The sequence below is a fragment of the Sminthopsis crassicaudata genome, chromosome 1 (genome assembly GCF_048593235.1).
Source record: "Sminthopsis crassicaudata isolate SCR6 chromosome 1, ASM4859323v1, whole genome shotgun sequence".
NCBI lineage: Eukaryota > Metazoa > Chordata > Mammalia > Dasyuromorphia > Dasyuridae > Sminthopsis > Sminthopsis crassicaudata.
In genome coordinates, this window is record NC_133617.1 from 239,164,679 (window position 1) to 239,190,399 (window position 25,721).

At 35.9% G+C, this 25,721-nt stretch overlaps 1 protein-coding gene across 6 annotated transcripts in view; it reads right to left on the minus strand.

The window, feature by feature from the left end:
- Positions 1-25,721, minus strand: part of KCTD1 (potassium channel tetramerization domain containing 1) — a 253,367-nt gene that overhangs the window by 72,012 nt on the left and 155,634 nt on the right. The window contains exon 1 of one of the 6 annotated variants that reach the window (XM_074276999.1): positions 14,758-15,087. The exons of the other annotated variants lie outside the window; for them this stretch is intronic. The gene's annotated coding sequence lies outside the window, so the exon portion shown is untranslated. Of the gene's footprint in view, positions 1-14,757; positions 15,088-25,721 lie in introns of those variants that run through there. 6 annotated transcript variants of the gene reach the window in all.

Sequence of the window (25,721 nt, forward strand, 5' to 3'; positions counted from 1 at the left end):
TGTTTTTAATAAAGTAATAAACATTTGTTACAGAACAAAATCAGAGTTGTCTTTTTAAATAAATATATTGGGCAATCAAAATAAAAAAGAACTATATTCTATATTCATAAAGTAGAATCAATGGATCATATGTTTTATTGATTGACACATCAAAGATCTTTTACAACACTATTTGAAATATGGTGCTGTTACTATCTTTAATTTTAGAGATGCTGATCCATTGCCTTTTCTCTTCCCCTTGATTTTTTGGATCATGTTGATGTGTGGGTACATCACTCTGGTAGATGAGGCCTGATTTCTTGGTGTTAGCCTTGTAATGATCTGTGGAAGGGCTCAAAGCCTTGACAGCTAGAAGCAAAATATGGTCAGTGAACTCTGCAGTGGCCAACAGTGACCTGCAGCAGAATTGTTAGACCCTATGTCAACAAAGTAGATTTGTGACTCTCTGAGCTAAGGATATTTATTTCAAGGCCTATATTAGCTGGTGAAAGTGTTTCTATCTAAGAGCAGATGGATGAGCAGATAATCATTTAAATAAAGTTTACAAAGAAGGCAAATGAACAATAAAGAAAATCCTGAAAAATATACCCTCCTCAGCATTTTAATGCAGTGGTTCTGTTGCTTACAATTTAACACTGTAAAGGAGGCAACATCTTTGTTCCTGGATAAATATCTTATTTAAATATTATACATTAGCAAAAGTAAAAACAAAACAAAACTTCAAGGCAATTATAAGATCAACCTACTGGAAAAACTGCTTTCCAAATGTGAATGCACTCGGGAAAATATATAACAATAATTATACCTGGAATTTACACGATTTCTTATCTCCCAGGGTCTTAAAAGAATTTTGCAACAAATATCACCTCATTAATCTTTGTAAGAATTCTGTGAGGGAAGAAGGAATACTCACTATCCTCCTTTTGCAAGAGAGAAAACTTGAGATGCAACACAATTTTTTAAAAAAGTCATTGTGGAGCCAGAGGTTTCTAGGACACCCAGTGATTTGAACTTGAAATTTTCTAAGGGGCAGGAAAACCACAGTTTTGGTTTTGCTTCTTTAAGCCTATCTGGTGGTCTGTGGGTGCACTGGGGCTTGGTTTGAATCTGACTTTAAAAAGCCTGGGGCTTTCACCATTTATCTGTGGGATTAGACTGTATGGTACTGGATCATTTCTACTCCAGGATCTAAAGATGTGCCCTGGGATTTCTTTAGCATTGTTACCAATCCAACTCAATTTCCTTAGTGACTCTAACCATGAGAAACAATTTATGAGGTCAAGAGTAAGAAGGAGATCTAAATGCTACTTTCTCCAAAAAGAAAAACGGAAAGGATTATACAAATAGGAGAAGGGAAAAGGGAGTAAGAAGGAATATGAGGGACAAGAAAGATTACAGATTTAAAGCTGGAAGGGATCTTAGAGCTCATCTAGTTTTAACCTGTGAACTATCCCCCCCCCCCCAGGCTGGGGTTAAGTGACTTGCCCAGGGTCACACAGCTAGGAAGTGTTAAGTGTCTGAGACCAAATTTGAACTCGGGTCCTCCTGAATCCAGGGCTGGTGCTCTATCCACTGCACCACCTAGCTGCCTCCTGTGAACTATTTTTTAAAAATTAATTTGGTTAATTGTATTTCATCATGATAGGTTTCCTTGGTAATCCAAAGTATTTTATTTTATGTATTTGAAAACATTATTCTGAGAGGGAGCCATGGACTTCACCAGAAGGCTCCCTTATTTGTTTTACAAGAATGCTAGAATTCTGAAGTTTTTCACTTCTATACTATGTATTTAAAGCCTCCCCTTTAGTCGTTCAGAGAGAATTGGAAGCTGGAAAAGTGTTTAGAAGCTGGGCCTAAGGTTTTCTACACTCCTAACAATTGTTATATTCTTTCCAGCAAGAGGCCCAAAAGATGGTGTCCTGGTAATCATCTGACTGAAGATGATGGAGCTGGAAGCTAATTTTTCTGAGATTTCTAGCAGCTCAAGTCCAAAGATTACTTACTCTGTCACAGTAAAACAAAAACCTCATAAACAACCAATCACATCAAGAGCATAAATTGCTTTTGATTAGGCACCAATGAAGTGATGCATGATTTTTAAAAATATGTAATCAATAAATCATTCATAGGACAGCTAGGTGGTGCAGTGGATAGAGCACCAGCCCTGAGGTCAGGAGGACACGAGTTCAAATCTGATCTCAGACACTTAACACTTCCTAGCTGTGTGACCCTGGGGAAGTCACTTAACCCCAATTGCCTCAGCCAAAAAATAAAGTCAATGAAAAATTATAAAATTTGCTAAAGTTGGAACTATGCTCAAAAAGTGATGAAACTGTGCATACCCTTTGACCCAGCAGTGTCACTACTGGGCTTATATCTCAAAAAGATCTTAAAGAAGGGAAAGGGACCTGTATATGCAAGAATGTTTGCCGCAGCCCTTTTTGTAGTGGCCAGAAACTAGAAACTACGTGGCTGTCCATCAATTGGAGAAAGGCTGAATAAATTGTGGTATGTGAATGTTATGGAATATTATTGTTCTGTAAGAAATGAACAGCAGGATTATTTCAGAAAGGCCTGAAGAGACCTACATGAACTGATGCTGAGTGAAGTGAGCAGAACCAGGAGATCGTTGTACACAGCAATAAGATTATACGATGACCAATTCTGATGGATGAGGCCCTCTTCAACATTGAGATGATTCAAACCAGTTCCAATTGTTCAGTGATGAAGAGAGCCATCTACACCCAGAGAGAGAACAGTGGGAACAGAGTGTGGAACACAACACAGCATTCTCACTCTCTCTGTTGATGTTTGCTTGCATTTTGTTTTCTTTCCCAGTTTTTTTTCCTTCTTGATCTGATTTTTCTTGTGCAGCAAGACAACTGTCTAAAATATGTATACATATATTGGATCTAACATGTATTTCAACATAAATATTTAACATATATTGGACTATCTGCCAGCTAGGGGAGGGGGCAGGGGAAAGGAGAGGAAAATTTGGAAAAAAGGTTATACAAGGATCAATGTTGAAAAATTATCCATACATATGCTTTGTAAATAAAAAGCTTTAATAATAAAATTTGCTAATATTACAAGAGACCAGTCTGTGGATCAGAGTAGTGCAATTTGTGGGCTATTGAGCCTTGGGTTGAGAATCACTGTATTAAAAGATCAGGAACTTGTTATAGTTGGACAAAGGGAAAATAAAGTAACTGGTAAAATGATAAACTGCTAACTAGTTCCTTCTTCACTGTGGAATCCAAATACCTTATTCTGATATGAGGGTGCAAGGAAGACATGAGCTGAAAAGATGGCAGACTACCAATTTAATGGTGCTTTATACACACACACACACAGAAACACACCAATAGTTCTCCAGTAAACTGAAAGGTGGCATTAGGAAAGAGAAAAGAGGAGAATACATCACCTTGGGAGATACCCCATGAGACTGAGAATCTTTTGTACAAAAGAATTGTTATTCAACCAGAATCCTAAAACAAAACAAAACAAGAAAATAACGGGGTAACCAAGATTTTCTGATCCTGAATTTTTCCATCTCTCTCCTTCACACACTTTTCTTTATCTATTCTAAGTAAGGAAAGGAGAAACAATAAACTAACCTGAATCTGGATTTGTTTTAAAGCTGAGGAATATTATAAAGGGGAAGGTAAATAAGCACACAGGTTAAGAAGTTTGAGGAGACCTATGTGAACATTTATTTTGGAATATGAGTACTAAAATATTTTGAAATAATGTTTAAACATTTTTAAGGTACATTCTGAAATTTCACTAACCACCCACACCCATCCTGTGCCATTCTTCACAAAGTTTATTTGGCAAAGAATTATTTTAAAACAAGAGAGGAGAGATACAGAGAAAACTGGCTGGTTTGGGGATTTTAAAATGTAGCTTTTCTTTTTCTTTTTTTTGGAAATAACAATTATAACCTCTTTAGAAAATCACTTGCAAAATGCCATGCTATAATTAAATATCTCTTGCACAACTTTCCTTATTTCTCCAGGCCTCTCTAGATTGTCCTTCAGTGAATTTTATCCTAATTGTCATATCAGTCTGCTTATGTCCTTTAAGGTATATCCCACAAGGAAGGTTAAGAAAAAGGTGCCTGCTGCCCATACCCTGAACTCATTTTTACCTGCTTCACTAAGAAAGAATATAGATCAGTAAAAGCATTGGCTGAAGTCAGGGAAGACTAAGTGTCAAGACCTTTTGTTTATGATTTTTACCTTGGTTCCTAAAGCTAACTGTTTAAGGAACAGTTTTGGCCTGAATAAAAGCTTTTTTCATAAACAAAAATTGGTTTATATATCTTTTTAATTTTTTCCCCACCACTTAAGAGTACTTAATTTTTTTCCAATTACATGTAAAATAGTTTTCAACATTCTCTTTTATAAAATTTTGAGTTCCAAATTTATTTTCTTCCTTTCTCCTTTTCCTCCCCCTACCCCAAAATGACAAGCAATCTGATAAGGGTTATACATATACAATCATATTAAATGTACTTCCACATTAATCATATTTGGTTTGCATTTTTTCAGCTGTATTTCATTCCTACACATCTCTTGAAGATTTGCAAAGGGTCCTACACCTGTTACTTCATTTTAACCTCACAGCGACCTTTAAAGAAAGGTTGCTATTATAATCCCCATTTTTACAGATGAGAAAACTGAACCAGACAGAGATTAAATGACTTGCCAAGGTTTCCAAAGCTAGTGAGGGAAAATGTGGGCTCAGAGCTTACCAAATCCAGTTATAGCACTTTTTCCATGGCACCATTTAGCCATTTCATCTCACAACATACATTTAAATTCAGTAAGCATGATCATGAACTCAGACCCTTCAAATCATAACATCTGGCTTAAACAGATAATCCTGCAACTAGAAGTAGGCTAAAACAATCACAAATTGTCTCATTAGGATGGACCACTCACTGCCTTTTAGCCATAACACAAAACAGAAAAACTCTACAATATTTTAGTTTACTATAGATGTAAGGTGTTTTAAAGATTACAGCAGTTTGCAAACTGTCTAAACATTTCATAGATTTTTTTTTTCATTAGAGGAAAATCAATTCCATGAATCAAAGAATTTTTTGATTCTCAACTATTACTGTCTGCCTCTTAGCGGCAATTTTAAATGAATGGGTATTCAGGTGGATTGACAGGGTAATACCAATAATACCCAAATAATAAGTACTGTATGTCAGAATGTAATGATTAATAGAAACTATGTATAAAAGAAACAGAAAACTGTAGGTTTTAATTAAATTATACACAAGATTAATACTACATCTCTTGTGTCATATAATCACTAAGCATATTAACGATATTCACAGTTAATAGTATTATCATAATTTTTGTATTTACCTAACAAATCGTTTTATTGATTTAGTCTTGTCCAATTCCCCCCTCACAAAAAAAAATTATATACTTTTTTTTTGTTTGTTTCAGCAGTAACTACTTTCCCCAATACAACCACAAGTGTGGTAATGATTATTGATTATAATGAATGTAAGTAAATTAAGAGAAAGAGAAATGAAGGGAACAAATGCATTATTCATTCATTATGGGAATTTTTTTTTTAATGAGGGGAAAATATTGAATTTGGCAAATCTGCCTTTTTAAAAGCTATAGTTGTTCTGTGTTTAAAACAAAAACTGTAAAAAGCACCAAAAGCAAACTAAATCTGATCTTAATTAGCCTGTTGTAGCACAAACCTGTCTACCTTCATTGTACCATTAGTATGAAAATGTCTTTGGTTCAAAACTGCCAGTATACTTAACTGAATTAAAGTTAATAATAATGTAAGATCATGTTTAAGTTACTAACAACTTCAATACTAACTTCAAAAATTAGTAATTCTTAAATTCAGTTTCAAAGTAGCTTTTTAAGTACGATATAGGAGAAGAGAACAAAATTTTAGAACTGGAAGATATCTTAGTCCAGCCCTTTCATTTTACAGAGGAGATGAAATCCAAAGGTTAACTGACTTGCCTAAGGTCACTAGTTAAGGGCAGAATGAGTAAAGGAATCCTGTATTTTGATCCTCAGCCAGGAGAACTCTTTTCCCAAAATGATGTTGTCTACTTTTATATGATTCAAATCTTCTTTTACCTCCTCCCTACTGACTTTCCACAAAAAAATACATTCCTATGTAAAAGAGGAATTGGTAAAGAGAAACCGGTGAAGAGCTCATCTCTAACAATGCAGACTGGCATTTTCTCAGAGAAATTTCCAGTCTCAGTTGTCTAGATCATTGAAAGGTTAATCCTGGGATCACCTGGCCAAAGGCAGGACTCCCTTGGCTTTAAGGGCCAATTCTCTCTGCCTCAAATCTCTCCCAGTCCATCCTCCACTTGGCCAAGTTTGACCATGTCACCTCCCTACCCTAAAAATGCTAAAGACTGTCTGTTGCTACATTCTCTGTTAGGTTTTGAAAGCCCTTTACAATCTGTCTCAATCCTATCCTCCCAGTCTTGTTCTTAAAAAAAAAAAAAAAAAAAGTGGCTTTATTTTTTATATGTTAAAATAATTATTTTATTTTATTTTTGGTTATAGATGTATATTCATCCTTTTATGGATAGAAAAATCAGAAAATGAGAGAAAAAAAAAGCAAGAAAGAAGTGAACATAGCCTATGTTGATTTACATTCAGTGTCCATTGTTCTTTTTCTGGATGCATATTGTGTTTTCCATCCAGAATCTATTGGGATTGCCTTGGATCACTGAACCACTGAAAAGAACCAAGGTTTTCATAGTTGATTACAGCACAATCTTGCTGTTACTGTGTATAATGTATTCTTGGTTCTACTTGTTTCATTCAACATCAGTTCATATAAATCTTTCCAGGCCTTTCTAAAACCAATTTTTTAGAGAACACTATTCCATTACTTTCATTTACCATAATTTATTCAACTTTTCCCCAATTGATGAGTATCTACTCATTTTTCATTTATTTGCCATCACACTTCCCATTCTTCTTATACTTTATTTCTGGCTATTCACTGTTTGGTTGAGCTACACTAACATATTGGCTGTTCCTCTGGCAAGATATTCACTTCCCAAACCCAGGGCATTTCATTGTCTGACTCCCATTCTCCCTCCTCATTTTTCTCTCCTGATTGCTTTGATTTCCTTCAAGAAATGTGAAAACTCAAATTCTGCAAGAAGCTTTTTTTTGGGTCTTCCTCAATGCCAGTGTCTTCCCTCTGAAATTATGTCCCATGTATGGATTGTTGCATATATACATAATTCTTTGCATGCTTTCTTCCCCCATTATAATGTGAGCTTCTTGTGGGTATAGAGTAAGTGCTAAATAAATGGTTGCTGATTGATTGATTAATTCATTTACCAATATGTAACCTTGTAATTAAAAGGAAATGGGAAATTTTTCTTCCTATGTTATTGAAGACTCACATTTTGTTAAACTTATATTCCATGAGCGTCATCAAGTACAATTTTCTCCTTAATAATGACAACTTTTCTAAACTTATTAAATCTGTGAATTTTAAGATATGTTCCAATGAATTTTATATCCACCTATATAGTAACTGACCTTAATTTTCAAGTATTTTTAAAATGCCATTAAGTTGTTCCATCCATTCTGGAGAACGATTTGGAATTATGTCCAAAGAAAAGAAACTGCATATTCTTTGATCCAGCAAGATCACTATTAGGTCTGTATCCCAAAGAGATTATAAAAAAGGGAAAATGACACATGTACAAAAATACTTATAGCAGCTCTTTTTGTGATGACAAATTGGAAATTGAGGGAATGCCCATTAATTAGGAAATGGTCAAACAAGTTTTGGTATATGAATGCTATGGTTGATGAGCAGGATGGTTTCAGAAAAATCTGGAAAAACTTGCATGAACTAATGCTGAGTGAAGTGAGCAGAACTAGGAGAACTTTATAAACACGAACAGCAACTTAGTATGATTATCAACTGTGATTGACGTGACTCTTCGTAGCAATACAATGATCCAAGATAATTCCAAAAGATTCGTGATTTAAGCTATCCACACCCAGAGAAAGAACTATGGCATCTGAATGCAGATCAAAGTATACTATTTTCGATAGCTTTTATTTCTTCTTTTTCTTCTTTCACAACCTGACTAAAGTAGAAATATATTTACATGACTGCACATGTATAATCTATATCAGATAGCTTGCTCTCTTGGGGAAGAGGAATGAAATAGAAGGGAGAAAATTTTGAACCTATAAAAATGAATAATGAAAACTGTCTTTACATATAATTGAGAAAAATAAAATATTCTTTGCCAAAAATAAGCAAACAAATGAATAAAAATTATATTAAGTATAATGGATAAAGAAAATATTAAAACTAGATAACAACTGTGTAAGATTCCAGAATTCACTGGCTGAATACAGATTTGGAGCTGCATACCCTTTGACCCAGCAGTGTTTCTACTGGGCTTATATCCCAGAGATCTTAAAGAAGGAAAAGGTACCTGTATGTGCAAGAATGTTTGTGGCAGCCCTCTTTGTAGTGGCCAGAAACTGGAAACTGAGTGGATGCCCATTGGAGAATGGCTGAATAAATTATGGTATATGAATATCATGGAATACTGTTGTTCTGTAAGAAATGACCAGCAGGATGATTTCAGAGAGGCCTGGAGAGACTTATATGAATTGATGCTGAGTGAAGTGAGCAGAACCAGGAGATCATTGTACACGGCAACAAGAAGATTATACAATTATCAATTCTGATGTATGTGGCTCTTTTCAACAATGACATGGTTCAAACCAGTTCCACTTGTTCAGTGATGAAGAAAGTCACCTACATCCAGAGAGAGGATTGTGGGAACAGAGTGTGGACCACAGCATAGCATTCTCATTCTCCCTGTTATTTGCTACCTCAGTTTTTCTTTTTCTTTCTTCTTGATCTGATTTTTCTTGTGCAGCAAGATAACTGTATAAATATGTATCCATATATTGGATTTAACATGTATTTCAACATATTTACTATCAGCTAGGGGAGGGAGTGAGGGAGAAGGAGGGGAAAATTTGGAACAGAAGGTTTTGGAAGGGGTCAATGTTGGAAAAATTACCCATACATATGCTTTGTAAATAAAAAGCTTTAATTTAAAAAAAAAAAAAAAAAAAAAAAAAAAAAAAAAAGATTAGGGATGAGTGAGTTTGATTGGGATGTCAATAAAATTTGTTTAAAATGAAAAAAAAAAAGTGTGTCCATGGTAATTTTTTTTTCCTAATCACTGGTACATCTGAGGTTCTATCATTCTATGAATTCAAAAGATAATAAATAATTAAAGTAGCCAGATTAAGATTCCTTGTAGCAGAAGTAATCGACACTCCTATGTTTCTAATACTATGCAATTTACTTTGGGCTTGGGCTTCCAAGTATGGAAATCAACAAACCTTTGGATGACTTTTTACAGATCAAAGCAGGAACCCAAATTATCTTTGGCACAGAGGAATGAAGATAGGGATGCTACACAGCATAGATTTGTACATTTTAGAAATGCTGACTAAAAAGAAGTGTGCTCTTGCCTTAATGGCAGCCCAGGAAATGCTACTTTGCAAAGGAAGAAGCTGCCCGAGATATAGTACCAGCTTTGCTGCTAATGAGCTGTGTGACCCTGGCAAGGCACTTTACTTATCTTAACTAGTTTCTGTCTCTGTAAAATGAAGGTATGGACTAGATGGCCTCTGAGATTCCTCTGAGCTCTAAAATTCTATGCTGTAGTGAAGAGGACACAATACTTGAAGTTCAAAGAGCTCAAATGTAGAGCTTGCCTGGGAGTCAGAAGCTTGAGTTCAAGTCTGTGGTCTCTGACACATGCAGCAGCCAGGTGGCTCAGTAGATAGAATGCCAGGCCTGGAATCTGGAAGGCTCATCTTCCTGTTGTTCAGATTTGACTTTAGACACTAGCTGTGTGGTCCTGGGCTAGTCACTTAACCCTGTTTGCCTCAGTTGCCTCATCTATAGAATGGGACACGCAATGGAGAAGTGGCAAACCACTCTAAGAAAATCTTTGCCAAGAAAGCCCCAAATAGTGTTATAAAGAGTTGAACACACTGAGCCTGAATTGTCTCAGTGGAGTGGAACATTGGGACTACAGTCAGAAAGACTTGAATTTAAATTCAGCCTTTGATGCACCGGTTGTGTCACCCTGGGTGAATCACTTAGTGTCATAAAATGATTTAATGTTTGTAAAGGGTTTTGCAAATCTTTAAACACTATATGATGCTAACTGTTAGCATTTATTTCAACAATAACCCAGGGAAAACTGTTAGCATTTATTTCTAAAGCAACTCAGGGAAAGCAAGTTACTTTCTGAAACACATGTATATATTTTTCAATGTTTCTGCACTAGTAGTTTCAAAAATCAGGGCAAACTTAATTTTCAGTATTGCAGTTAAATGGCCATTAGTCTGATCATTCTTTTGTGAAATTACCCCTTAAGTGTCATATTTCAGTTTGCATGGCTCTTTTTTCATATTTTATATTATGAATCCTAACTGTTAAGGGCTAATCCAAGCATTGCACTAGAAAACACAGGGAAGTAAGAAAAGACAGTCACCTACCTAAGTCTCTTCTTTCTAAGTTTTGATGGGGTATTCTCTCTACCCTTCTCCCTCTTAGGAGCTAATGTTCCCATAATCTCTCCCTTCGCAAAAACTGCTGAGTAGATAAATTCATTCACACTAATGTTTTAGTTAAAAATTTTACTTTTTCCATAGGTAATTGCTCTTTAACAGGGCTTCGGATCAAAGGAACTCATCTTTACAGATGGCATTTCTGAGACTAGTGATCTTATGAGGGGAGATCTGTTCTGCTTTCCTTAAATTAACCACAAATGCAATCAACTATTCTGGGTAAAAGTTATATTAGCTTTTTTATAAAAGGCTTTTAATTAAGCAGAGAAGGTAGTAGCTGAGTAGAGGTGGATTTCTCCCTTTAACCTATTGCCTCCTCCCTTTGCTAAAGCAGAACAAACTTCCAACATAGCATTTCCCAACTGGAACCCAGAACAGTTCTGGGATTGCATTTATAATAATGGAATCCACAGATGCTTGGAAATGAGGTCTTGTGAGCAACTCTGAGATGCAGAGTTGGGAAATTTCATGATAAAAATGGAGGAAATCAAGCTTATTTTTATACCCAGAAATTGTCATATATTGAAATTTTCCTATGGAATCTCCATAGCCACTGCAAAAAAAAAAAAGTCAAAGGTTCTGGGGAAGATGGATTAGGTAATGGAAGTGGAATAGAATAAAAAAAGATTATATTTTAACTTAATCTTAATCCCAAATAGCAAGGTATAATGAGGCAAGGTAGTATAGTAGAAGAAACAGTGGAGTAGTCTGAAAGCCAGCTCCTCTGCTAGGCTAATTGTGTGGCCATGGGCAAATTAGTTAATTTCTCTCATCTGTAAAATAGAAATAATAATACTTGTAGTTTTTAGAATTAGAAAAGGCTAGCTGATGAGATAAAGATGAAACACTTTGTAGTTAAGAAGGGCTATTCAAATATGAGCTATTATTATCATTTGTTATTGTTGTTTAACTATACATGTCTTCTGTGACCAACTTACTCTGAGAAATGCTGTGCTGGAAGTTTGTCCTGCTTTAGAAGGGGAATGGCAGCAAGTTAAAGAGAGCAGTCAACCTTTATTTAGTCACAGACTTTTAAAAAATCATTTAATTAAAACTTTTCCTAGAACTTTAATTCAGACCTGGCTATGTGCAGATGTGATATGATTTCAGAGAAACCAAGAAGGCTTACAAGCTAAAACATCAATGAAATGCCATCTCTAAAGATAAATTTTGTTAAAAGCCTATTAAAATGCAAAAGCTCTTAGAAGGGTAATATTTTAAGCTATATCAACAATAAAAACTTCACAATAAAGTTACTTTGGTGGGAAGGAAAAGGTTTTGGTGAGGGCCTAGTAACTGCAAGGAGCTTCCCTTTCCTTTTGGTCTTTAGGTCTCTTGCCTCTCCAAAAATCAAACAAATAAACAAATCTGAAGCACCCCTGGGCAATGAGGAGACCCCATGACTTGGTTGCTTTGTGGGGGGTACAGGGAGAAAATATGTAAATGTTAATTTGGAAGTTGGAATGCAAATACAATGGAATCAAGTTAATGAATATTGTGCTGGTGTGCATTTGTTAAACTACTTAGAGAGGTATCTTTCTCTAACAAATAAGAGTTCAGAAAGAGCCAAAATACTTTTACAAGATTTAGAAATGGAAGGGACCTTTCAGATCATTTAATTGAACACTTTCATTTTACAAATGATGAAAGATTTAGATATTCGTTCTAGGACATAACCCAGGTTCTCTGATTCCAAATCCCAGAACTCTCTCCATCACTATTACTCCTGAGAGGAGGTAGCAATGTGGTATAGTGGAAAGAGCACTGGTTCTGGAGTCAGAAGACCTAAATCCAACTTCCACCTCCATTTATTGTTGCTCAGTCCTTTCTCAGTGGCATCCAACTCTCCATGACCCCTTTTGAGGTTTTCTTGGCAGAGACACTGGAAGGGTTTGCCATTTCCTTCTCCAGATCATTTTATAGATGAGCAACTGAGGCAAACAGGGTTCAGTGACTTGTCTAAGGTCACAAAGCTAGTGAAAAGCAGCCTTCCTGACTCTCACCTTGCCTTTCTCTTAAACAGTTGAAAGTACTCTTAACTTCTACCACAAAAGGGGGGGAAAGAACCCCTTGTGTAAAAAAGTTTGTGGCAGTCCTCTTTGTAGTGGCAAGAAACTGGAAACTGAATGGATGGCCCATCAGTTGGAGAATGGCTGAGTAAATTATGGTATATGAAGATTAAGGAATTACTGTTCTGTAAGAAATGATCAGTGGGATGATTTCAGAAAAACCTGGAGAAACTTATGTGAACTGATACTAAGTGAAGTGAGTAGACCAAAAGAATGTTGTACACAGCTACAATAAAATTATGTGATGATTAACTGTGATGGACTTAGCTTTTTTTTTTTTTTTTTTAAACAATGAAGTAATTCAGGGTAATTTCAATAGACTTGTGATGGACAGAGCCATCTGCATCCAGAAGAGGACTATGGGAACTGAATGTAGATCCCAACATAGTATTTTCACCTTTTTTTGGTTGGTGTTTTCTTGCTTTTCTTTCTCATTTTTTCCCTTTTTGATCTGATTTGTTTTTGTGCAGCATGACAAATGTGGAAATATGTTTAGAAGAATTACACATGTTTAATCTTTATTGGATTACTTGCTGTCCAGGGGAGGTAAGGAGAGAGGGAGAAAAATTTGGAATACAAGGTGTTGCAAGAGTAGATATTGAAAACTACCTTTGCATGTATTTTGAAAAATTAAAAGCTATTATGGTAACAACAAAAAAGAATGACCTCTTCTTTGTTTAGTAAATAGAAGGAAACTTCTGTACTTTTGATCCTCTTTTGATACTGCATCAATTTAAAAAACTAAAATTTGGGATTAGGGGAAAATTGTACTATTTTGTTTTCAAAACAACGCTTCATGTTTAGAATTAAGTAGAATTTATTATAGATGATAATCTGAGTCTCCCAACTTTCATAGATATTTTATAGAAATTAACCATTCTTGAAGGAATCATTCTTCCTTTCCAGGATTCATTGTTTTATTACATCCCCAACTTTTTCTCTCAGGGATTCCTCCTGCTACAAAAATGTGTAATTCATTCTTGTTTTTAAAAAAGAAAAAAAGAAAAAAAAAGTGAACACTTAAAGAGTTTTAAAAATGAGATTATTTCATATTACGTTTGATGAATTCTAGTTTGTGACCAAATCGGACTATAAGCCAAGCCCCTAACATTCCCACCTCCCCCATTTCCCTTTTGACACACCTTTGAACACTATTTTCTCTAAATCTGGACTTTTTCCTCATTTCTACTTCTCACTATCTATCTTCCTTCAGGAAATTACTATTCTAAGATTCCCTCCCTATTCTTAGTGCTTTTTCCTTCCTCAAAATATCTTGTATTTATTAATTTGTGCTTATATTAAATCCTTTCAGAAGAATGAAAGTTCCTCGAGGTTAAGGATCATTAAAAATACTTTTTGTCTCTGTATCCCCAACCTTTATCTTAGAATATGTATGTAACATAGTAGGCATTTAAATACATATTTACTGAATTCAAAATTGTTTTGAAGCCTAGATGAACACTTATATCCTTATCCTTAAATATCTTTCAAACTGATTATTATCCAAAAATTTTTACCTCCCTAAGAAAACAGCTCCAATTCAAAAACTCTGCCTCATCAAGACCAGCACACACTCCCCATTATACCTTTCCCTGGAAGGTACCAAAGTACAGTACGGTTACCCAGACACAGACTTTGTCTTAACAGGTTTAATTTCCCATCTGAAGCCCTACTTTTCAAGCAGTAAAGAATTCCCAGAAGCTCTTTTGTTAAGAGCACCACCCACTCTCTGAGTTATATTGTTAGGTATTGTGTGCTCTGAGAAAGCAGTGCTCACCAATCTGTATCTTAGGGATCACACCAACAAGGCAGCCCACAGACAATTTCTGACAATGCTAACTAATGACATAAATCACAATACTCAAACTGCACATTGAGCTTTTTCCTTAAGACCCATATTTGTATAATGCAACGTCACAAAATTCTAGAGTGTATCAGGTTTGCATTTATGAGATAATTTTAAAAATCAGTGCAAATGTGGCTCCAGAACCAAAAAATTGGGATCACCACTGCATTAACCATTTTCTTACCTGGCTTTTGGCTCTGGCTTAATTTCTCTCCTCTCAAAATAAGTGATTCTAAAAAATAGTTTATAATTAGAAAGTACTTTACAATTTATATAGTGTTTTCTTCCCAACAAACAATCCTTGGAAGTAGGTAGTTCACATGTTGTCTCTGACAGAGACAGAGGCTAGACAGAGGAATACATGACAGTGTAAGAACTGAAGTTTTTTGACTCCAAATTCAATTCTCCTTTTTTCAGTTCGGCAATCTCCCTCTCTGTAGCATAATTTCAGTTCAAAGGATTTGATTTAGCTCTTAGAGGGGTGTAAAGGGCTAGAACTGAGCAATGCACTTGGATGATGAAGCACGTGAGACTAATTGCCAATTGGACGGTTCCCTATTAACTTGTTTAAGGTTGACCCTCCCCAGCTGTTCTGTGCTGACTTGATTGGTGAGACAAAGAGAGGGAAGTGACTTGTGTGGGAGGAGCAAGAGAAACTTGGGTGGTGGAACTCACGCTCACTTGCACTCGTGACCTGGCGTTGGAGGTGAAGGTAAAGATCTAGAATAAAGACATTTAGTGATCCTGACTCCTGCTGATTTCTGGAAAGATAGAGTTCCAGCAGAGGGGAAAGAGAGAATAGAGCAGAAATTCAGAGATTGTGATCTTTGTTATTCAGTCATTTTTCAATCAGGTCCAACTCTTTGTAATCTCATTTGGGGTTTTCTTGGCAAATATATTAGAGTGGTTTGCCATTTCATCTCCAGTTCATTTTACAGATGAGGAAATGTTAAGTAACTTGCCCAGGGTCAAATAGCTAAGTGTTTGAACAGATCTGAACTTAGGAAGATGATTCTTCCTGACTCCAAGTCTAGCACTTTATGTACTATTAGGAATATAATAATAAATACTGAGAATAAAAATAGGTTTATGGTCCCCTATTTAATATGCTTGTGTTTTCTTCATAAATGGAGAATGCTGGTAGTTATCATGTAAGTGGGGTTTTGATTCAGCCCACATCAACAAATATTTATTGGTTATCTATGTGTAGAGAGATTAAAAGATAAATAAAATCTGATACCTCTCCCCTAAAGGAGCTTATGATCTAGTAAGAGGGATAAGATAAATACAGAAACACCTGTAGAGCAAGAAAATAAAATAATTACCACAAGAGGTACCAGGAAAGGTTTTATGAAGGAGATAGCATTTGAATTGATTCTTGAAGGACTGACAAGATTTTAAAAGGTACTGATGAAAGAAGAGAGGGAGTTGAATAAAGACAAAGGAAGTGAAAGGTCATGGGAAAATTCTAGAGGGGTGTATTAAGGCCACACTTAGTGAATATTTAGAAAGGGATAAATAAGGTAATTATAAAAAGACAGCATGGCTTATCAAGAATGGATTATATCATACTAAACTTATTCCTTTTTTAATAAACATTATTGAACTGATATATGAGGAAAATGTGTAAGACTCTTCAAAGAAGATGAAGAAATGTGAAGTAGATGCTAACAGGATTAAATAGGTTCAAAATTAGTTGGATGGCCAGATTTTAGTGAAACTGGGAAGGCTAAATTAAAACCCACACTCTCACACCACCAATCAGTGCTGTTGTAAGCCAAGATGAGGAAGGGTTCATGAAGACACAAGAAAAAAGGTAAGAACCTCTCAGTTTAGATTATCTCTAAGATTTCTTCAAGTAAAATGGTTTTATCACCCAGGTTCTCTGGCTTTTTAATGTATCATGGGATACAAAGGTGCTCAAATTGTTATAAAAATGAATTGATAATGCTATAAATGATAGTTAAGTAGTCTAGTAGACAAAGCCCCTGGCCTGGAGTCAGGAATACCTTGAATTAGAAACCAAGACATTAGCTGTGTGACCCTAGGCAAATTATTTACCCGTTTGCTCCAATTTTCTCATCCATAGAATGAATTGGAGAAGCAAACCATTCTCATATTTTTGCTAAAGAAAACCCAAAAAATGAGATTACAAAGAGTAGAATCTGACTAAAATGACTGAATAGTAACAATATTATAAATATATTAATAACCAATGATGAGCTCTTCCAAGAATATTACTTCAATTTGATTTTTTGTTGTACATGTTAAATTTTCCCAAACATCTCTCAACAGTCAGATTTAGGCCTTTTCTCATTCTGAAGCAGCCAGCAATCTGTACAACAAATGCAATAAAATAGAATCATGAACCTGTTGTCTTAATTCTTGAGCTTCAGAGAAACATTCTTCTTTTTCTTATCTCTGTCCAGAACATTCACTCTACCATTCCCCTACAAAGAACACCTAAAAGTTCAACATCTAGGGACTAGGATGGGAAGGTATAGGAAGAAACTATTCTCTTCAGCACAAAGGAAATCAAGATATTTCATTCCATCAATGAAATATTCATAAAGTGCTTAGCCTAGTGTGTAATATATACATAGAATATATGCATGTTTATTTCCTTAATTCCTTCCCTTCCTCAACCCCCATCTTCGAATAGACTTGGGATCAACAAACATTTTATGAAGTGTCAGGCACTGTGCTAGGTGCTGGGGTACAAAGAGACAAAAAACAGCCCTTGTGTGAAGAAATAGGGCTTGTCAAGAAAAATTTAACACACTCTCTCTCTCTCTCTCTCTCTCTCTCTCTCTCTCTCTCTCTCTCTCTCTCTCTCTCTCTCTCTCTCTCTCTCTCTCTCTCTCTCTCTCTTTCTATCTATATAAACTATTGGGAAGGAAAGAAAATAAAGCTTAATTTAGATGACTTAAGTAAAAATGTAAGCGGTTGATAACAAAATAATTTATGTGTTGTTTGTTTAAAAAAAAAAAAAGCTACAATTGAGACTACACTGAAACCTTAGGGCAGTTAGATTGAAAAATGAGCTTACTATGTCTACATGGAAGTTAAAAAAAAAAAGAAAAAAAAAAGCAATTGCTCTCACAAAAACAAATTGCTGCTTCTCTGTTTTCCAAAGAAAACTTGTAAAAAGAAGCCTTTTTTCCCCCTCCTGTAAGAACCCAGCTTGAACCTTGTTCTAAGTGCTTATATTTGATGCAAATAGAGTGATCTGTATAGAGTCAGTGGAATTCAAAGTCAAAAGTGACTCTTTATGGAACTTTAAAAATCACTTGATGTGATTCTAATATTTGACAATTTAAGAACTTTTTTTCTCTTCCTGATCTGATCAAATTATATAGGTAAACTAAGCAGAGTTCAGGAATGCTCTGTTAATGTGTTGTTTTTTTCTTTCTATATAAAAGAGTATCTTCTTTAAGTCTGAGTCTCAGTTTTCAATAAAAATAAAAACAGTGTCCAGTTTGAACACAGATGAAAATGGGGAAGAAGAAGAAAGACTGCCCAGTGCTTTCTTACTCTATACCACTTACTTTGTACAAGAGTACTGATTCCCGTTTCTCCATACAATTTCTCTTTGGTCATCTCACCAGTTCTCACTGGTTTAATGATCATAGCCACCTGAATGTTTGTAGACTTCTCAAGCCCACAAAGAGAGTTGCATTGTATTTGCCTCCCAACTAATCTTTTCCCCAATCTTTCTATTTCTACTAAGGATACAAAGTGTCTTTCCAGTTCACAACCTTGGAGTTATCCCAGTTGTTTCACTCTCCCTTCCCTCTTCTTCCACCAAGTCTCATCTGTTCTATCTCCATAAGACTGTTCACACCCAGGTCTTCTGTTCACTTATAGAGTTTCTACATCATTAGGATCTCATCATCTCTCATTCTGACAACTTCAATAGCCTTACTAGTCTCTTTACTTCCAATTTCTCCCTTCCCTGATCCATCTTCCACAGTTGCTAAACGATATTTCTAAAACATAGAACTCTTCATGCAATACCTATATCCCAAAATCTCATTGGTTTCCCATTATCTCCCAAGACAAAACATAGACACACAGATACACACATACTTAAGCATGCATTTTAAAGTCCTCTAGAAAATAACTCCCTCCTATCCAATCTTATTTCATATCACTCTTTGCACATGAGTCAAGTCAGCTGGCTAGCTGTCTCCCATAGGTGACTTTTTAATCTCCTGATTTTGAAGAGGTAATGTCCCATACCTGGGATATATTCTAAATCCCTAGCTTCCTTCAAAATACAGTTCATTAACTACTTCTTAAGATGTTCACTTAAAAAAAAATGTTTCAATTTTTTATTTTGTTTTATTGATGACTTGTTTTTAGATTACATTCACTTCTAGATACATCTTTCCCCCAACGCCAGCAACCAAAGCTTGCTTCCTTTTGACATTACTATGTGTACATGTTGTATTTGCCTCCAGTAAAATAAAAGCTCCTGAAAGCAGGGACTGTTTTATTTTCATCTTTGTATCCTTAGTGACTAGAACATAGAAGTTGCTTAATAAATGTTCATTGACTCAAGTTACGCTTTTGAGTTTCAAGACTCATAATGTTGATGGAATAATTCCTTGCTTTCATTCAATCCAAACCCTAAGCAGTAAGTAGATGGCTACCTAAGAGGTAATGACTTAAGGGTAGGCCCCAGCCAGCTGCCCTCAGATGACTTCCCATCATTCTGAAATTTCCATCATTAAGAGTCACTCCACTAGTACCAAAACAAACATAAGAGTATGGCTGGAATGCATTTGTCACTGGGAATGAAGGGAGAGAGGTGAAGTGCCTTTCCTTCCATATATAAAAGATACAGATACAAAAGTTATCTCGATAGATAAGACAATTAACCCAAACGAAGATCATAAAGTGACCAAGGACAGAAATTGCAAATCAGTCATTATAAGTGAAAAATAATTTATCATATCAACTATTTATCATAATGGAAGACTAGAGTAATGCGATACAGTTGAGTTTCAATGGCCAGGGAAGAAGATGAGGCACAGCAGAGACCAATGTTAGGCTAGCTAAGAAACTAGTAAAATGGCTCCTCGGGAATAGGACAGGGACGGATTCGATGACTTAGATGTGAAAGGGGACTGCTGGACAAGGATAAGGGTATTAAGTCCAGGCAGGGGGAAAACGTAATACCTGGCTCAGGCACTAAAGACAGATTTGCCGACTTTATAATTTGACTTAGAATCTGTTTTTAGGAAGTATTTAACTTCCATCAGGTATTTCCTGATGTGTTTGGAAGTTAAAATACCTGTAGATAAACAATACAGGACACAACACTAATAAATCTTTTGAATTTAAATAGGGTTCCATGAGTGGAACCACTGTCCTTTTAATTAGAAACATTCCTCCTCTTGCCCTGGGATCCCTTAGAAGACTAAAATCAAGAGAAGAACATATATCACAATTACAAAGCATTTCCTTCCAAATCTACAATGCACTTGCCCCAAAACAGGACGAGTCCTTGGACACAAACTCAAGATGCAATGATACTTGAGAGGTTTGCATGTAGAGAACACAAATAACAAGCGAAACACTAACAACATTAAAAGAATATTCATCAAGGGCAACTGACCAGTTGAAGAAAATATGAAAAAAGGCAGAAAGCCATATATATATATATGTGTGTGTGTGTGTGTGTGTGTGTTTTTATTAACTGCACTTGATAACATTAGACAGTAATCTCTAAATTACAATGAAAATATAATCTTTGAAATTGGGAAATAAGCTCCAATCCCAAATATAGCACCAATAAGTTTTGAAAATACTGATTCTATTTTCTATAATTTTCATAAGATCAAAAAGGTAATTGGGCTCCTGATTCAAATCTCAAGGGATAGTTAGGGACAGGGAAAGGATAAAGAGAAAGACTGATGCAAAGTGAACAGGAAAGGAAAACATAATATCCTCATAGAGAACAGAAAAGATTTGCCTTGATTAGCATGTCAAAAGCCCATGGCCAGAGTCTCAAAACTTTCCTTTGCAACCCTCTTCCCCATTCTCCTGCCCCATGCACCTCATCCTATTAGTTCCACTCTCTAGCTGCTCTCATAATGAGCACACTAGTCCAGGACACATTTGTCTTTGTGTATTCAGTTGAATGTACTTGATTTGTTTTGTCCAGCAAGACGTAAATAAGACGAAACAAAATTAAATTTGAAATATGAAAAGTGGATAGCTCATCAATGTCTTATTATTCTGATCTTTTCTCCTAAGTGGACTTGGATAGGATTTTAAACTTAATTTCATAAACACTAATTTTATTTTCATTTTCCAAACAAGAATGGAAATCTTAAATTCTTGTTATCCAAGATGAAGTAGTTGACAACAAAAAATTAGCTTTCAAAACTCTTTAAGTAGAGGGCAACTATAGGTGGCGCAATGGATAGAGCACCAATCCTGAAGTCGGGAGGACCTGAGTTCAAATGTGACCTCAGACACTGAACACTTCCTAGCTGTGTGACCCTGAGCAAGTCCCTGAACCCCAATTGTCTTAGCAAAAAAACCCAAAGCAAACTCTCTTTAAGTAAACAAATCTCTTTAAGTAAAAATTTTAAAAAACCATTAGAAATAATTGAATATCATTTTCCTAAAACAATCATCAAATATATATTAAATGTTATATGTAGAAAAGAAAAATATATTACAAACAAGTGGAAAATGTTGATCAAATTTCAACTATCATGTATTGAATTTAAAACAAATGTTAGAGATATGACAATGTAAATAAAGCCTTACAAAAAAGGTTACCAAGAATTAGAGAAAATACTTTATAACTGTCTTATCTTAAATAAAGTGATATAGTAACTAAAAATGATGTCTATAAAAGGTAAATTAGGTGGTAATTCACTTTACAAAAGAATTCTACACTTTAAGAAGCAAGCTCCCAACAGTGTTCTTCCAAACTACACTTAAAATACAATTTAATTTGTATGTAATAATAGCCAACATTTGTATAGTAATTATATGCTGGCCACTGTGGGAAGAATTTTACAGTCTTTTTGATCATCACAACAACTCTGGGAATTAGGTGATATTGTTATCTCCATTTAAGTGACTTCACCAGGGTCACACAGCTGATAGATGCCCGAGGTTAAATTTGAACTCCAGGCTTTATTCATGTCACTTCCTGACTGTCTAAACCATTTCTCAATACAGTTTTTATCGTCTAAAAGGAGATTCAACCTTCACCTGCATTATAAAACACTGGATAAGACCATTCAAAGATAAAACATCAGCAAAGTGCTCAGGGGCTTCTTGGTACCCCCAGACTAAAAAACAAACAGAGGTTTGGCAGAGCCTTGTAGACTGGCTTTACAATTTACAATGCACTGTGTTCATAACAACCTTGTAGTAGTGTAAGCATCATTATCTTTATCATACAGATAAAGAAAATGAGATTATCTAAATGATGCTGAATTCTCTAAGAACATCTTGCCTCTGATATGATTAGGTTATTAGCCCATTTGGGACAAACCCTACAGCCACCTAGCTGTCCCTACTACTATTACTACTACTACATGGCATGATTGCTCACTGAACACTTTCTCAATCTCTTCAACCAAGGGAAAACTCCTGGCTTTCAGCCTTTGCATCTCTCTGTGGAGCAGTTCTAGTTTGATCTCACTGGTGCTCTTGATTGGATAACAACCTTAATGCTCCACCAGCGACCACAATGCCTGTTTCCTCTTGGATATGCAAGTTATACAACAAACCTTTTACTAACTTGGGTTGCTTGTTAATGCGACACTAATAAAAATGGAAGACAGCTAGGGGAAAGGAGGACAGGGAGTGGGAAGTGTGCAGATGGACTAACAAAACTGCTGCATCCTGTGAAGAAGTCGGCAAGTGTTGACATGACTACAAAATCAGTCAGCTACCCATCCCTGGAGGCTTTTACCCCTAGAGGACCCCTACTATATGGCACACACCATCAGTCCCCAGTAACAGTCTTCCACCAGTCTGCTCTATTCTCAAACCCAGGCAAAAACACCAGGGAAAAGAGGTGTTTCTTCTATTTCTCTTTATTTGGTCACCTTCTGATTATTCCATAGAACCAGCACATTCAAATATGCTCATGAAGGTTTTTTCCCAGCCCCAAAGACCTTAGGCAGGCTCCCTAAATTAGTCCAGGGAGACTGCTGAAAGTTACTCTATTGTTTTTTGAAAAACTAGCATTATAGGGTTGTCTGGGAGATGGGAGGTAAAATGTAGTTATACTTGGCTAGCCAGAAAGTTATTTTATTACATATTATTAACTCATATGTTACACTTAGAATATCAAGACATAATATTTTTATTCTGTATTACTACTGATCTTATAATTAGCTTGTATAAATTTTTTTTTAATCTAAAGGACTGAGAAAACTACCATCCCCAACTTGAAAAACTCTTGTCAACTCTACAAAATCTACACAGGGAGAGAATAGAAGTATGCACTTTTTCCTAGGAAAAGAGACAAATGTAGTCCGTGAGCCTCTCATTCAGGTTTCAGTTGACTGAAAAGAATTACCCAGGCTTTAATTGTCCCTAGGAAAGATGAGAATCAGCTGACTAACGATGATGCAATCACATCATAGAGGCTCCAAAGAATCTGGCAGAGTTGACAGTAAAGAGTTGGCAACAACTACCAATGGGGAGGTCCTTATGCTGTGAGTCAGGAGGCACGAATTCTAGTTCTGATCCTGCCACTGATTCTGCAAGCCAACGCAAGAGATGTGGAGTTTAAAAGCCTGGGTTCTAACTCTGACTCTATGGGCAAATCTCTGTTCTGTCACATGCAAAGTGAACATGGAAGATCTCTAACGTCTCTTCTGACTCTAAACCTTATAATTATATCTTACTCAGTGATTCCATTCTCACACCCATAAAATAAGAAGCCTATGGATAGAGAGCTGGCCTCTAAACCAGGAATAGTTGGCTTTTATACATCACTTTAAGGTCCACAAACCACTTCCTGCACCTGTTAGCTCATTTAATCCTCACAACAAATAAGTGAGGAAGTGCTTTAATTATTCTCATTTTTCTGAAGAGGAGGGAAGGCACAAAGAAGTAAGAGACTTATCTGGAATCACATAGGAAGTGTCTGAGCTAGGGTTTGAACTCAGGGCTTCCTGACTCCAAATCCTGTATTCTATCTACCGGGCCACCTGGGTGCCAGGAATTGAATTGCAAGTCCCCTTTCTGACACCTCTTTGTGACCACTGGTGTCTCTTAACCTCCATGCAAGACAACCCTCTAAGAACACAAGTAGCAAAGAAGGTGCTGAGGCAACTTCTTCACCTCAGAGTTCCCTATTCTGATGACATCATGGTTCTAGTCCCTATCTCTATAATATGACAATGACAGTCTGGTGTATAGAGAACGTAATAAGGAATCAGGAAGACTATGGGTTCAATAGCCCATCCCCCTCAAACTGGCCTATGATCTATGATTCTGGGCAAGTCACCTACGTCTCAGGACCCCAAACAATTCTGAGTAGCCCTGGGGAAAGGGGAAAAAAGAGGGGACAAGGAATTTTTTTTTAAGTTCCTTGTACCAATGAAAAAAAAGTCCAGACCAAAAATTAGAATATATCTACTTCAATCTTATTTTAGCTATTCTGAAACTGGCATGAGAAATATAAGGGGAAAAAAATTCTATCTATGAAACATGCAAGTATTAGAATAGCACGATTATTGAATCACTTGAATAAGAAATACCCAATATACCAAAGATATTTTTACATAGATGAGAACCCAACAAATCTAGCCTCTTAATAATGGTGTTATTTGTAGAACCTGCCAATGTTAGTAGTTTGGGCTCTGCTCAAGTAACAGCAAACGGATAGAACTGGAGATCTTTTCATATCATAAAACACAAACACACACATACAGGAGAACAAAACCCTCAAAAATCGGCAAGCAGATCTATTCTACTGGTTCAACCAAATTTATGCCCCCAATAATGATTTGTTCAATTGCAATTGTTATTTTACGATGATGTTAGCTAGATTTCTAAAAAATCTGATAAAAATTTCACATAAAGCAATGAAGTCCTCTCAAATGTAATTATTTACCTTAGCTTGATTTACTGTTAATAGAAATCAAAAATATGAAAGTCTAATCTTTCTTTAGAGCACTCAAGTACCATATATTCATTCTACTTCACATTTCTTCTTAACATTTTTTCTGTTTTGAAGGCTATTAAGCTCAACTTTTCTGTATTAGGAGGTAAAGTTAAGTTATTTAAACAACTCCATGGTAGTCTGAGCCTACAGAAAATGCCCAGAGGCATTTGTCAACTATATAGAGTTCTTTGTTCTACAGGGTTTATATGAAAGTTTGCTTAAAAAAAAAAAAAAAGCAGCCTCTTTCTGCAATATTCCCTATTTTACTTTATTGACCAGGTTTTAACAACAATAACTTTTTAAAATTCACATTTCTAGTTTACAATTTGTTAATGCATTGCCTAAAGTGATCTTATTAGGCAAAACAGAAAAATATTATCACAATTTAACAGATGAGGAGACAGAGGCTGACTTGGGTGACACCGTGTGTAATAGGAACTGGGACTCCCACACAAGTTTCCTAACTCCAGGCATAAGGCTTTTTCTACAAACTTCACTATTCTCACTAATATCAGAAGTGGTATTTATCAATCAGATTCCTCCATTGGGCCATTTGGGCACATTCAGGCAAGGCTTAGGTTTCATAATTCTAAAGAAAGATTTTGTTCTGTATTGAGAGACTGCTCCAAGGCTGTTACTTCTAAATTTCGGCTGTACTATACATGCTTCCTCAACCTCTCAATATGGGATTTCCAGTTACTGCTTGTACTATGTCATCCTCATTTTCCCCCCATTTCCTTGGTAGTGCTGGCTCCTGTCCTGTGCCTGTTCAGGTTTTATGGAAAGAAGCTGGTACCAGAATAACTGACCCAACAGCAGTGAATTCCCCACTGGAGGCAGCAACAGAGTTCTTAGTTCCTTCCTCTTATTTGTGTGTATGGGAGGAAGGAAGAGAAAGTTAATTGAGTCAATCCATTATCCTCCCCTCCCAAAGTAAATGACAAGATATTATGTGCTCATATTTCTGTCAACAATCCAGCATAGGAGTGAAC